General features: G+C 49.0%; 1 protein-coding gene across 3 annotated transcripts in view; it reads right to left on the reverse strand.

Annotated features, from left to right (window-relative positions):
• The window catches only part of POR (cytochrome p450 oxidoreductase), a 28,215-nt gene extending 19,574 nt beyond the window's left edge, over nt 1–8,641 (reverse strand). The window contains exons 1-2 of one of the 3 annotated variants that reach the window (XM_066333232.1): nt 8,619–8,641; nt 6,370–6,510 (exon numbers count right to left, since the gene is read on the reverse strand). The gene's annotated coding sequence lies outside the window, so the exon portion shown is untranslated. Of the gene's footprint in view, nt 1–1,735; nt 1,875–6,369; nt 6,516–8,618 lie in introns of those variants that run through there. The other 2 variants (XM_066333231.1, XM_066333233.1) reach the window with 2 other exon arrangements.

Raw genomic sequence — 8,641 nt, forward strand, 5'->3', positions numbered from 1 at the left:
TGAAAAGAAATCTGACCCTTACTTGAAATTTAGCTATCCTGGGAATCCTGTTGTCTCTGGAAGGGCCTTGGGAGAATCAAACTAGGTTTTTAAAAGGAAAAGGAAATTTATGATGCAGAAGTAAAACTTTCCCTGACAACAGTTTCAAGGGTGGTCATTTTATCCACAGTGTTTATTGTATCTTCAATCAAGGTAAGACAAGATATCCATATCCCTGGGGCTTTTTTTTAATGGTGGCTCCAGTTCCTGAATCCCTGTTTGTGCACACAGCAAAGCCATCAGTCTCAGCAAGATGTGAGCATCTACATCACACAGTAAAATCACAACATTTTGAAAGATTGCAATCAACTAATGCTGTGTTTTAGCACAGCTTTCCAGCCCCTGAATGTGAGAATTTGCTTGATACATGGCAGCTCACAATAATTCAAATCATCAGGGACCTTCTCTGCACAGCTCTGTGCTAGCAGACAGATGTACCTCATCCTCATATTAAATGAAATGTATTCCTTATTCTCATGCACACCTTGAAAAAAAAAAAAAAAGGTCTGGAAGCACTCTTAGTGCCAGGCATCCTCAAATTCCCCATGATTTCCATACAGACTACAGGTGCTATAAGGTCACAGATTAAAAACACTTAAATATATATACACATATAAACAGCATTACAACAAACAAGACAGGAGTGATGAAGGCCAAGTGGTCAACAACCTGAAGAGATTTGTTCTCCTTCCCTGCATCAGGAGATGGTGCATCAGGATGCCCCCAAAAGCACCCTGGGACACAGCACCACAATCACAAAACGTGGCTGGGAGGTTTCCCCTTCTGGAAGTCACATTGTGGTATCTCCTAGTAACCAAAAGCCTTGGCTCTGAAGCTGAATTGGCAATATGGGCAGGAAGTTGTCTCTTTTGATACTGAAGTAGCCTTTTTTTTTTTTTTTAATGTAATATATGTGATGGGTTTCAAGTACCTCAGTTGGACTTCCCAGTCCCAGACCAGGACTGCAGCCTGTGACTCTTGCCCCAGAAATAAATGACCAAGCTCTGTGCTTGACTCTGCCCTGTGCCACCATCAGCACACCCTGACCTGCAGCGTCAGCCTCGCCGAGAGGGGAAGGAGAAGGAAAACTGCTGAGCAAGCACAGCCCAGGGCTGCTCATTGCTCCCACCTCTGATAATCGATCCCCAGCACCAGCTGTAGCACCAAGGAGCCCCTGATTCCAGCCCAACACACTAGAGAGGGATCTCCACAATCCCCACACACACACCCTGCAGACGCCGCCTGCCCTGGCGCGGCTGGCACAAGGGCTGCACCCCTGAGCCATCAAAACACCCAGAGTTTTCCCAAGCAGCAGCACCCTTTGGACACCTGCAGATAAGCACAGGAGCAGCAGGTGGAACTTCTGTTCTGCAACGTGGGCAGAGAGGAAATCGGCAGTGACAGAGTCGGAGATGAATTGCGTGACAAACGTGCAATGCCACCAGTCACCCTCTGCCCGACACTGGCACCAGTGCCAGGCTCCATTCAAAGGGAGCTCAGCAGGGAGCAGGCAGAGAAGCCTTCCCAGCCCACAGCAAGGTCCTGTCTCAGCTGAACACCAGCAGGGACAGCAGGTAGTGGTTTGGAGCCAAGCCACCCCTGCTCAATGAGATCCTCTTGTTTATCTCACCATCATCAAGCTCTGGAGCACCCATTCCCTCTCCACCACCCACCCAACACATCCAGCAACACTTACCAAAGGACTGCTTCCCAGATTCTCATAAACAGGACTCCATGCAAGTCTAACAGCAGATGTAACAGCAACACACACTCAAAAAGCTCCTTCAGACCGACCTTCTCCAGCTCAGAGCCCCTGTGAAAGCCATGCACAGCCACACAGGGCAGGGGACAAGGGGGCACTGCTGGCAGAGAGAGCACTCGTGCTCGCTGCAGCCACGTGACAATGACCCTCATGTCCCTGACTCAGCACAGGAGCAGAGAGGAAGTGCAGCTGTCACGATTTCCAGTGTTGGGAGCTCTGCGTGGCTGGGGATGTCACCATTGCCACCAGATCTGCCAGTCCCCTCCTGACCAGGAGGGACCATCCTGAATTCCCAAGACAGGGACAGGTGTGTGTAAACCAGACTTCCCTTCCCACTTTGTCTCCCCCAAGGATTGCCCTTTGTCTTGTGGCACAACAGAGATTAGGGACATGATCAGCCTTGAAAAGAAGCCTTTAAAAAGCCCAGTTTTAAATCAGAGATCATTTTTTTCCCACCAGCATCATGGCACAGCCCCAAAATTGAACCTCAGAACAGACACATAAACTATATGCAACCAAACCAAGTGAAAACTCCAGTTCTTTCTACACCACTGAACTGCAGCCTGAGCTTTAGATACACTGGCAAAACAGGAAGACTGTAAATAGAAATTAAACAACTGAAACATCTGGGAGGGGAAAAGAAAACCACAGGACAAACCTCTCACAGTGCAGGAGAAGGAAGAGACTGGCTCACAAACAGGAATGCAGTCTTGTGACCAGCCAAGGGCTTTCTTCTTTCACCCACTAATGCCCTCAGGCAGGCTCCTGATGGCTGTCAGGGAGAGGAGCCCCACAGACACAAGCCCAGGAGGAAGGAGGAGAGGCAGCAGCAGCAGAGAGAGCAGGGCTGCGGTGGAGGTGACATTCCTGTCCAAGCTCCTGTATCTGGTCTCCTCTGAGCCAAGGCTTCCTGCATGTTAGTGTGTGATATTGGGCCAGGAGACCCTCGGGGCAAAACCAGACCTTCCCTTATTCCTCTTAGAAACGCAACCAATTAGACTAAGAAATTCTGTTTACATCAGCCTGTGCCAGCCTCAAATAAGCTCTTTTTACTTTCCTTTTAGTAAAAGAAGACCTGGCAGGAAAAATTGGCCGTTCCAAAACAAAAGCAGTTCACGGAAGCAGGCGCTCAGATCCAGGTTATTTAACAATTGCCTTGGATCAGCCTTTTCTCCACAGCTCTGCCACACACAGATTTTGCACTTCCCATCAACAAGAGGATGCTGATCTGGCCAGACAAGTGGTCCTGTCTGGCCTGCTCTGCACAGGCTCCCTGCTTTGGGTGGGAATTATCACACAGGTGATTCCCTGGGCTGGTAGGGAAGGAAGGCACAGTGAGAAACCTCACAGCTTCCCTTTCCCCTTCAGCCTCCGCTGGACCACACCTCCTGGTGTGAAGGATTGCTACACTTAGAGCTTCCCAATCACTTTCTTCCCACATTTTTCCCCTCAGCTTCCCAGTAACCATCTCAATGAAGAAGGATAGAAAGTAGCAAAGCCTCACACAAAACCAGGGAAGTGCTTCTGCACGCTTCTACCAGCTCAGAAATCCCGATCCAAACTGAGGAGTTGGCTGCAGCAGCACTTCAAGCAGGGAAAGGAACACAAAAGCTGTTGGGGTTTTTCTGTGGAACAAAAGTTGCTCTCATGGTGAAAGGTTGCTTCTACCCAGACCCTGACACACTGGCTCAGACATCAGCAAAACTTCTATTTTAAGCACAGGACAGACACAGAGCGTGCATCAGTCAATCTGGATCTTGAAATACTGCATATTTGAGCTTCCACTGTGTCACACTTGCACGTTTTCTGGCCCCTGGGTCTTATTCAAGGACAGCAGAGCAGCTGCAAAGGCAAGGAAGAGAACAAGAACTGTTTTGCTGAGGCAGAAAGGAAATCTATGCCATAGGTATGCTCAGGTGGGGCTGTGCAGTCAGCCCAGTGCACTGAGCCAAAGGATTTAAGGCATTATCCAACACTAAAATGAATTCAAACTTGTCGAGCTGCCCCAAAGCAAGCTAGAATTACTGAACTTGCACACTCCCTTTCACCAGATAAAAGCCTGTCTCTGAGCCTTTAAACATGGGGGATCTCCCCAGCTTAGGCACTTGGACAGCTTCCTTTACAGATTAACGTGAGCCAGCACAGAAAAACAGGAGTTCAGGGTTACAGAATAAACAAAATTGGAGAATGGCAGGTAACTGACCCCCTGTGAACCACCACTGCTCTCCAGCCTCCCCTCCCAGTGAGGGACAAATCCAGAGCACCACACTTCAGGAATTGCTTGGAAAAGGAACAGGAGTCTCACCAGCACCAATATTCAGGAGGAGGGACAAGTCTGTAGGAGTTTTAAACCACCCTATTGCCAACTCCATGGGCACCTCCCAAACAAACAAATGCCCAGAGAGCTGCAAAGCCTCAGCAGTAACCCATCCAGGCATGGACTCTGCATAGTTCAGGTCCTGCTGAAGATGTTTTTCTGAGATCAACAGGGAAAACGATGTTTTTTCAGCAGCCTCTTCTGTGAGTGCTGTACCCTGTACTGCCACAGCCACAGCTGGAAGTTCCTCTCCTCCCCACAGGTTTCTGCACCCTGTGCCTGAGTTTGTGGAGGGTTGGTGTGACAGGCTGTGACTTTGCCTTCAGGCAACACCGGGAAAGGGGCCCTATGGATGGGGTCAGTAGCCAGGGACTTTGACCTCTTCCACCAGGAAAAGTTTGAACAGCAAAACCCTCCAATGGTGGTCACTTTTGAGAGGTTTTCTTTGAAACCAACAGCTGAAAGAGCACCAGAGGACAGGGTTAAACAGATCTTGCAAAGTTTTCAGAATTGTTAAGACTTTTGATGGGAACAGTGTGTTTTGGGGATTTGTTTATTTATTTCAAGAGAACCCAGCACTGCCTGTAAGGAGCCAGGACATTTTATATTTATAAGCCCAGTTTCCCCTGAGAATGCAAGAGCTTTTCAGATATTACAAGCCCATCTCTTATATTGCTGTAGGGGATGGAGGTGGCACTGCAGGATCCCTGCATCTCTTGGAAACTCAGGAGCAGAGCTGTCCTGCTCTGGCTGCCCTATCAGGAGGGTCTGAAATCACCCTACAAAACCTCCCTGCCTGCCATGGGTCAGCAATCTGACCTGGACTTCACCTTTTTGAAATTATTTGGGAAATATGATTGCCCAGCCCAGCCCCTTGCCAGCACACATAGCCACAGCAGACCTCAGAACATCAATTCCAATCCCAAAACATGACACAGGCCACAAGACATCAGCCAGCTCAGGGGTCACAGGCTGAAAGGCTGGTCCCAAGCTGCAAAAAACACAGCTCTCCAACTCCCCAGAACAATCGACACAAAGAGAAGACACTTGACACTGGCGTTTTTTGTTCCTTTGTAACAGGAGCTACTCCTCTTAGCTCCAGCAGTTATGCACTGAGTCCTGTTACACAACCAGGACTTGCACAATCCTTGCAGGCATTTTATCAACCTGCTCCTCCAAAGCTTGGAGTTAGAGAGGAGATGCAGCAATGACCCGTGAAAGAGAGTCAATTGATGTGTTTCACAAACAACCACGCAGTGAGATCCAGTGTACTTGCCAGCACTACCAACTCCCCAAGCTGGTTGCTAAACCTTCCCAGCAAACTTCCCATGCATTGCCTGAGCCAGATCTTACCCACGAGAAAAATCCAACCCCATGTCTAACTCCAAACCTCACCATCCCCTACTCCACACAGCAAGAAAGGAAGGCAAATAAATAATTTTATTTTAAAAATTTAAATAAATTTATTTTAAATTTATTTTAAAATTTAAAATAAATTTATTTTAAAATTTATTATTAAATCATAAACCTCTGTTCCTTGCAAAGGAGTGACTGGAGGCATGGATGTGGCTGATTACTAAGCAAAAATACTACAATAATCTGCCACCCTGGATCAAACTCAGCCACTCTTTGGACTTGTGGCCCTCCAGAAGCCACCAGAGATGGCTCCTGGTCTCTCTGGATTCCACGGGTGATAGCAGCATGCAATTAATTTTGAATGTTCACTCGCAGATAAACAGCAAAAGATAACAAGCAGCCTGTAATTATTTGTTCTGACCTATGAAATTTCGAAGCCTATAAAAAAGCAATCCTGGCAGAGGTGCACCTGTCACTGCATGGCTGGTGACTCACTCTCCACAACAGCATGTACAAAGCAATCTCATCACTGGGATCAAATGATCACATTGGGAAAGCAAATTATGCAAGTTCTACGAATTGTGCTTTTAGAGGCAGGAGAGTTGACATCATGAAACAGAACAAAGTTCAGCGGCCGCAGAGGTAACTGCAGGTGGTTTTCTTTTATACCAGGGGAGGAGATGGCAGAGGCACAGATCTGAGGAGGGAAGCCTTTTCTCCAGTCCTTCAGAAGTGAGCAATCACAAACTGCTGCATCACAACAGGCAAAGACCAAATGCTTTTGCTGCAGGTAAAGAAACCACCGCTCCCAGCACCCGCTGTCAACCACCTTCCCCAAACCCAACTGCAGCCAGAGATGCACCACAACCCGTGACACTCAAAAGAAAGGGGTTACCTTGCACCTATGGGTCTGCAAACAAGAGCTGGTGGGGCCTGTGAGCTCCAGCACGGAGCTGGAGCTGGTGAGCAGCAGGGAAGGTCTCCTTTGAGAGAGTTCAAGGGGTTTTGGTTGTATGGCTCTGTCCAGCTCCTCCAGCTGCTCTGCAAGAAACAAAATAGAAGTTGCAGAAGGCACAAACCCAGAAATTCCTGACTGAACAGGAGGCAACTGTGAAGTGATGACAAGCAAGAGAGACACAATTAGAGCAGGACTAATTAACAGGGGGTTAAGCCAGATATGTGACACTACACCCTCCTTCCTGCCCATTCCACATCTCATTCTCCAAGGTTATCACACTTGAAGATTAAAAGAAAGCATTCAACTGGAGTTTCTTCCCGTGGCTCTGTAACTTCCCTGCTCCGTGTTTTGCAGATACAGTTCTCATGAACCATCACATCCACGTGCAAAACTAAGACACACACTCCGTGCCATGCACACCCTGCTTCAGTGCTGTCAACCAGCCCAAGAAAAACCTGTACTGAGACAATGCTGGGTTTTCCAGGAAGGGTCTGGCTCAGCAGCCCTCCCAGACAAAACACCGATTTCCTCATTCACAGCAGATTAATCAGCGAGCTGCTTTGTGTGTGTGCAACTGCTCCTCGGGATTTCTCAGAGAATTACAGAAATATTGGAAGAAAGCCCATTCCCTTCTATCTAGCAAAAGGGATGTGTGCATCACTGCACCCCGCTAAGCAAAAAAAAAAATTTATGAAACCCCACAGCTCCTCATGACAGCCCACACAAAATGTAGAGTTCTGTTGTGGAAGGGATGTCCCCCACCAACGCTATCACTGATTCACTTCCACAACTCAGAAACAGACCTCACTCTTTCTTACTTGCACTTTTCCAGCTTCTCAGCCAGATATATGTTTCTACTTTTTAAAAACAGCTATAAAAGCACAAACCCATTTCACTTTTCCAGACTTACATCAGAGAGCCTCAGTGAACTCTCTTCTCTGTACACATTCCACGAAGCATTCCCATTTCCTTTCACACTCCAAAAGCTAACCCAAGGTCTAAGCACTGGCAGAACAAAGCACACTCCAAGCTGTACCAGCAGTATTTACTCCTGCAATTAAGACAACTCCCCAAGAACCAATTCCACGCTGATGACTAACTCCCAACACCATCATCCAGGTACCTTCACCCCCTCCAGCCTCAATATTCCCAAAACGAGGGGGTTCCCATTATTTCCTTTGACAAGCACACTCCCTAGGTGAGTAATTTCACTCTTCCAAGAAACTCCATCAGGGAAAAGACAGGAGCAAACAGCCTTCCCACACCCCAGCAGTTTATAAAGTGAAATAGATGGAGCAACAGTGAAACAGCCCAGCCTGCAGCAAAGGTGCCAACTAAACGCTGGGAATAACGTTCTGCAGGGAAGTGCCAGAAAATTAAGCTCGTTAAAGGCTTTTAACCAGCTACAGCCTGGGATGGGATAAGCCTGAGCAACCTTTCAGTGCAGTGGAGGCAAGGCAGGGCAGGCATCACCCTGCCAGGGGGCTGGTCAGTCTCCCACCTTATAGTCCTCCAGGTGTGATAGGGGTACCCCCAAATAACAGGGGCACTCATGAGCCCCCCACACATTGGTCACACCAGTCTCCCCTGATGCTCAGCAGCATCAGGCGTTCCCAAAAGAGACAGGCTCTGGTCATCGAATTCCTAGCAGATAACAGGGGACCAGTCACATCAGACTCCCGATATATAACAGGGAGTTCTGGTCATCCCGGTGCCCCCCAGTTAACACGGGGACAATCGCAGCACACTCCCCAGATAACAGGGATCAGCCCAGTCCTCCTCGATCCCTCCAATAAAAGGATCTCTAAACATCTCAATAACCCCCAGTAACGGGATGCTCACTCACACCAGACCGCCCAGTGAACAGGGGGCTCTGCTCATCCCAGTCCCTCCCCAAAAGGAGGTCCATTCACATCCACCTTCCCGCCAATAACGGCGGGACCACTCACAGCAGCACCCCCATACAGGGGACCCCAGTCATCCCAGTAACAGGCAGCCAGTCCCCCCAGTCCCCCCAACACAATAAGAGCCCCCATCCCACGCCAACCCCACCAGGGAATGCCGGACCGCCCCTCCCCAGCACAGAGGATCCCGGCAGCGGAGCTCAGCCCCCTCAGCCGCAGAGGCTCCCCGGTGCCGGTACCCCCCAGCCACATGCCCCCGGTGCCCCGAGTCCCCTCACCCACCGCCGGCCCGGCCCGTCTGGCGC

The sequence above is a fragment of the Sylvia atricapilla genome, chromosome 20 (assembly GCF_009819655.1).
Source record: "Sylvia atricapilla isolate bSylAtr1 chromosome 20, bSylAtr1.pri, whole genome shotgun sequence".
NCBI lineage: Eukaryota > Metazoa > Chordata > Aves > Passeriformes > Sylviidae > Sylvia > Sylvia atricapilla.